The following is a 6,899-nucleotide window of genomic DNA, read 5'->3' on the forward strand; positions in this document are numbered from 1 at the left end:
AAGTTCTGCCATAAGAAGGAAAGATTTAGATTTTGTCCACAGGGGTAAATTAAATACTCTGCCGTGATTCATGACTAGAAGACTGGTAGCCACTGTACCGGTAAAACTGCTGCCCAAATCTAAGGTACTTCAAGAGATAATAACTGTCAGTTATCAAATTATTTTTTTCAGCATTTGCTCCTTCTACGCTAATAAATTTCTCTAACAGTTAGACAACACAATGCCATTTTTTCAGAAAAAGTGTACATTGAGAATTTATTATCATTTAATCCATTAGCAACTGCTTATCCAGACCTCATTAATCTAGTTTTTACCATCTTCATTTTCAAAGCTAAGCATTGTACGTGTTTAAGCTAAACATAAAATTAGCACACCCTCTACGTATCATACCTTCATTAGCACTGCTGCTAAACATGTAAAAACATGACAGACATTTTAAAACAGCCACAGATTCCAACTTCAGGCAAGGAATTCTCGGGTTAAAACTGGCATCAACACTAACATAAAATTACTCTTGCACAAAACATCATGGAGATGGTTATCAACTGCAGTGAAGAACAAAAAGTGAGCGTGAAAACTTGAGAAAAACATGAATTTCATCTGCATGGGCCATGGAAGAGCTTGTTTTTCCAGTTGTTTACTCTTCTCTCCTTTTATTATTATTGTTTCTGTTTATTTGTATTACCATCATATTTTTAGAAAACTGATCTCGTGAGATCCTTGGGAGTTTTGTCACCAACTTCAGTGGAAGCAGTTGTAGGGTCCTGTAAAGATACCTTATGTTTATGGGCTTTGATTATCACTACTCTGCCCAGATACCATACTGCCCTCTTCATGAATGGTAAATACTGCATTGGAATTGAAAGTATGCACAAGTTGTACTTACAGTTACCAGGCAGTTAAAATAAAAGTATTTTTTGTATCAAATATGGAACAGATTATAGCTCAGATTAGATTTAGAAAAACCCTTTAGCTAATTTTAGAAGTTTTGCACACTACCTAGTTACCACGAGGTAACACGCAAGGAAAATAAGTTGTATCTACTATTTTGAGGACTCTTTTAAAACATTAGTCGATTATTTACAATGCAGTCAATTCTGACGTTTTTCCTCAGCTGCAATTGAGTTAGGATTTTAGGATTTAGCCTTCACTGAATATACAGTGGTCGCACTCTAAAAAGATTAAACCTTTTTCTTCCAGTTACTTTCATTTGATCTGTATATTAAATCATTACACCAGCTGTGAACTGAGTGTAGTGCACAAACTGTTTCTATTTATCTTAGCTGTGTCTACTGCCCACCGTATTTCTTTTGTGCAGAACAATGCTGCACCAGACCTATCTTCACTCTCATGCAACACATTCTCTATACCTGCCTTATTATTAAATATGCATAAAACAAACCCTGCAGGACATGCTAATATATATGTAACTGGGTGTTTGTTGTAAGAAGAGTTAAAAAGTTACAGCATGAGAATACTAAACACTGAACTGAATATCAAAATATTCCAATAATTCCAAAGATGGTTCCAACATTTAAACAGTATTTTTAACGGAGATACTAAATAAATAAAAAAAGAAAAGGTGTGCACTTAAATGCTAACTATTGACAAGAACAAGAAAATCACGATTACTGTGTTCTGGTCAACCTTGTGTGAATTCACTCTCAACTGGTGCTGATGATCAGCTTCTGCTAACACTGTTATAAACAGAGATGTTTTATAAACACCATTTGTTAGGGTGACGTTAGGCTGCAATGGGCGTCTACAAACTAAGAGTACAGAACACAAACCATCACGCTGCGCTTACCTTTCACTCCCCACACTTTTATTTTCCCTGTTTACCTCAAGTTAGACTAAATTTACCAAAATTTGTCATGGGATCTGTGTGATTAATGACAAGAAAATTCGAATGTTTGCTAGTTTGGAGTCCTCTGTGCAGGTAAAAGTTATGCCGCCTTCTGTGTATGAGGATCAAATTCTGCTCTCCTAATTATGTGCCCTGCAAACAAAATGGTGGCGAGTGGGTGGAGTACAGGCATTTATTTGTCATTTTCAAAGAAATTTACGTAGGCAGCCTCTAATATGCCTCAGCAAATTTAGGTGAACGAATGGGTCATCTCAGCAAGCGCTGATATTATACACTATATAAGCATACATGAGGCCACGAAATTGTTTAGTCATTCACTTTCAGTTACAAAAGTGCTTCTATAGGTACAGACTGGAGAAGGAACCCCTTAAAAGTCTCAGGAAATTTCTCACAATGACGAATGTGTGCCTCGAGACCTCATTCAGAAACAGCTTTGATAAGCAGCTTGATTGAATAATTTGTGCCTCTTCCAAGGAGATTTAAAAAGTCCAACACACAGAAGTCACTATTTATCTACAACGCTAAAGCATTATATTATCCACAGATTTCTCCACGGCAGATCCACGGCAGTCAAGTGAGGCAACAGACTGAGAGCCCAGGGCCCCATCCATCAAGATGCAAACCACCTCGTGCACAAAGAGCACCACTGCTTCCAGCAGAAGCCGAAAGGACTGAAAACACCAGCTCTGCCAGAGGCCTGAGCAGCTCACAGGGTTTGGTGTTTAAACAGACCAGTGGTCCCGTTAGAGCAACACAAAATCAAATACACTGGAAGGATCATACGGAACGATCCCAGGGTTGTGGTTCATATGGGTTATGTACTTCCAACAGGAAGGTACACATTAAGATCCCAAAGCCAAGTGATTTCCTTATCAGTTCTGTAAGCCAAGGGTTGTACCCACATGATGTTATCTTAAAATAGGCCTTAAAATAAAACCTTTTTGAATGAAAATCATATAATTACAACCTATAATTAACATACAACTTTAAAACGCGATAAAAAGTTCCAAGGAAATATGCAATTAACAATCCATTTCAACATCTTCAGCACCCAGCCCCACACACGTTCTGTACTTGGATGTCCTACTTTGGCCCTACACTGACTAAAGCATCTCATACCAACATTTGCAAATTAATTTACTATTTAACTTACAGGTAGTTGAATCCAAATGAGTACAGTGCTCAGAGTTTTCACATAGGCCAATACCTTTCACTAGACCTGGCAATTAACGTTGGAAAAAAATGCAATTAGAAGGTAAAAGCATCACAAAAATATGAAGCACTGCATATTTCAAATGTGTACAGCCCCACGTTCATTCATTATTTTCCTGAGCCAGTCAGCAATTTTTGAAGCTTTTAAAGACTAGGCACAGTTTTCATTGCTAGTATAGTTTGTTACAGTTAGAAATAAGGGCTGGGTGAAAATGACTTGGTTGTGTATCTGGAAATTCATCCTGAAGCACTGTCGCTTATGTCTCGTCTGCGGCCCACAGCTGGCAGAGCCAGAAGCATATACCAGGCAAATTATTATAGGAACTCCAACTCCTTTTCCCCAGAACATAACTGTACTAACTAGAAAGACACAAAAAAAAAAAAAAGGAAAAATAGGTCAGCATGATCATCCTAAGCACTAACACAGTATTTTCCAGAAACTTTGTAAGAGGACGGTAAGATTTTTCTTAAAGAGCAGTGAGAGCATCTTTGCTTTTTGTTCAGCTTCAGACATTTTGAAATACATCACTGATCTTTCATTTGCCTAATCATAATTTTTATTAAAAAACCCCAAACCACAGCTATTCACCAGCTCTTATCAAGTTTAGAGGCACTTAAAATATATCTCTGATGGCCCCAAAATAAGGAGGAGAGAGATCTGAGGAGTCAGAGACAAGTATTCCCTCTCTACTGAATGGGAAAATGCTTCTTTGATAGTTTAAGGTAAATATTCCTCATTCAAACTGTAACATATTTCTTCAGGATGTTTTTATTGTTAGTAGAGAATACAAAACTACTATTTCATTCAAAAAAGTTGATCAGGATGAACGGTCTGTTGTCTATAGCACAGCAAGTAAAGGTGATCATCCTGCTCGGTCCCTCATGAATTGGTTGCCCTCAGCCAGCCCTCACAACACCCCTCCTCACACCTCCTTCCCCGGCACACGCACACCCACAGGCACGCTTATTTAAATATTCATCTTCTCCTCCTAGTTCCTTTCCCCGTATTAGGGATGCTGGACTGAACCACTGCTACATCCTTATCAGATACCATAAGATCACTGCAGACAGATGCTCAGTTTAGGCTGAAAATGCACAGCATGTTTGGGGCACTGCGGGCAGCGGGGTTCCTACACAGAGAGCACCGCGATTCCTCCCTTGCAGGACCACATCCTGCCAAAGTGAGCGGGACTGCTCACTTGGTGAAAGAAAGGTCAACGTGTCCTTCGAGCCCTTCCTCAGCATGCGCCGCGCTGAAGGTCAGCACTTCGCAGGCCAAAGCTTTCCAGCGTTTAGGCTTTCTTCATACAGACGAGGGCACTGGCGCAGGCACGCTTGCATGCTGTCTGCTCACCGACCATCCGATGCTGTAAAACATAAAGTGAGAGGGGGGGAAAACAGCCATCACCAGTAGTTTCAGCTGTTACCACTTTGCCTGCTCTCCTTCCTCCCTTCAGTCATGACCCTCAGGTATGCCCAGGTTATGGCTTTGCCAAAGAGGCCCATTATTTTTAAGAGGTCAGAGCTGCAAAGGGCTGTTTGTGTGGAACGTGCATTTTGAGCCCTGCAAAGAGTTAATCTTCCTTCCACAAAGCCTTCAGAGGACTCAGAGGGCACGAAGCCAACAGAAAAACCATCCCCCAGAAACCTCCAAACCCTTAAGATTATACAGAAGCAGCTTCAAACAACCTCGGTCCCATGTGAGCGGAAGGCATCGACTGAAGTCTTCGGCCTGCCTGACAGCACAGGTGTGGGCATACCTGCTGGTGCACCACGTGTGTCTGCGCGTGTTCGTACGCTCAGCATTGCTCAGTTCTGCTCAGTTTCAAGAGGCGAGGACGGACGTTTTTGGCACCTCTCTTTGTGCGAAGGATGGCCACTGCAGGAGCGGATGCCTCCATGTGAACTCCACCCCTGACGTGGCCGGCCTGACCTCTCCAAGTCACACAGCGGGAAGCCCAGAAAGCCCTGTCACTTTCCCCACAGATGAAAAAAGAAATCACAGAATCACAGACTGGTTGGGGTTGGAAGGAACCTCTGGAGGTCACCTAGTCCAACCCCCTGCCAAAGCAGGTTGGAGCTGCCTAGAGCACAGGGTTGCATCCAGGTGGGTTTTGACTATCTCCAGAGAAGGAGACTCCACAAATAAACACCAAAAAAGAAAAAAAAAAAAACCAACCAAACTAATGGGCAGAACTGGACTGCCTGCCACGCCTGCCCGCCCCCCAAGGCAGGCACAAACCTCGCCTCAGAGGACACTGCACCCCAATCCCCCACCACAACAACCCACAGCCCACCGCCTCATATAAGACACCCTGCCCCACAGCCCACCGCCTCACACAGGACACCCCACAGCCCACCGCCTCACACAGGACACCCCACCCACAGCACACCCCACCCACAGGACACCCCACAGCCCACTGCCTCACACAGGACACCCCACCCACAGCACACCCCACAGCCCACCACCTCACATAAGACACACCACAGCCCACTGCCTCACAGACACAGGACACCCCACAGCCCACCGCCTCACACAGGACACCCCACCCACAGGACACCCCACAGCCCACCGCCTCACACAGGACACCCCACCCACAGGACACCCCACCCACAGGACACCCCACCCACAGCACACCCCACAGCCCACCACCTCACATAAGACACACCACAGCCCACCGCCTCACACAGACAGGACACCCCACAGCACACACCACACACAGGACACCCCACCCCACAGCACAGCCCACACACACCACCCCACAGCCCACCGCCTCACACAGGACACCCCACAGCCCACCGCCTCACACAGGACACCCCACCCACAGCACACCCCACACACAGGACACCCCACAGCCCACCGCCTCACACAGGACACCCCACCCACAGCACACCCCACAGCCCACCACCTCACATAAGACACACCACAGCCCACCGCCTCACACAGACAAGACACCCCACAGCACACCCCACACACAGGACACCCCACCCCACAGCACACCCCACCCCACAGCACACTGCCTCACAGAGGACACCCCACAGCCCACCACCTCATATAAGACCCCCCACCCCACAGCCCACCGCCTCTCACAGGACACCCCACCCCACAGCATACCCCCCACACAGGACACCCCACAGCACACTGCCTCACAGAGGACACCCCACATCCCACCCCACAGCCCACCCCACACACACAGTCTGACGGGGGGCGGCGGGGGGGGGGGTCGCCCCTTGCTGAGGGGCGTCGCGTCGCCCCGTTCCCGCCGGCGGGAGGAGCGCGCGGGCAGGGCGGCGCGGCAGCCAGCCTGTGTCAGCACAACTTCCAGCAGGAGGAGAGGCAGCGCGGCGCGGGGCCGGCGGGAGGCGGCCGCCGGGACGGAACAGCAAATGCTATTCAGCCCGAGCAGTTTCAAGCCGCCCATGCTGGGGAATTACTGTAGTCGAGCTACGGCTCTGAGCGCTGCCTCCGTGTGTGTGTGTGTGTGTGTGTGTGTGCGAGCGAGTGTGTGCCCGCGCGTGTGCCCGCGCGCGCCGGGCGGCAGCTCGGAGTTGCGGCGCCGCAGCCCCGCGCCCGCCTGAGGAGAGGGGCGGCGGGAAGGGGGGCAGGGGGAGGGCGGGGGCACCTAACTTGTCCCCGAAAACTCCCCTCTTTGTCCCCCTGCGAGGACTCTCCGAATTTAAAAATAATAATAAAAAAAACCCCACACACCACCCAAACGCGTTCTCGGGCAGAATGACAGCCGGGGTCAAGAAACAGCTGCTGGAGTTAATGTTTCTTCCTCCCACTCCGTCTGATGGCGGTGCCCTGCCAAGACGAAGT

The 6,899-nt window shown here is 47.1% G+C and overlaps 1 long non-coding RNA gene across 1 annotated transcript; it reads right to left on the reverse strand.

Moving 5' to 3' along the window:
• Positions 1-3,830: 3,830 nt before the first annotated feature.
• Positions 3,831-5,054, reverse strand: LOC137676655 (uncharacterized). The gene is made up of 2 exons (XR_011050112.1): positions 4,840-5,054; positions 3,831-4,446 (listed from the first exon to the last, which is right to left on the reverse strand). It is a non-coding gene; the product is annotated as an uncharacterized lncRNA (long non-coding RNA).
• Between the last annotated feature and the right edge of the window lie 1,845 nt (positions 5,055-6,899).

The sequence above is a fragment of the Nyctibius grandis genome, chromosome Z, assembly GCF_013368605.1.
Source record: "Nyctibius grandis isolate bNycGra1 chromosome Z, bNycGra1.pri, whole genome shotgun sequence".
NCBI classification, from domain to species: domain Eukaryota; kingdom Metazoa; phylum Chordata; class Aves; order Nyctibiiformes; family Nyctibiidae; genus Nyctibius; species Nyctibius grandis.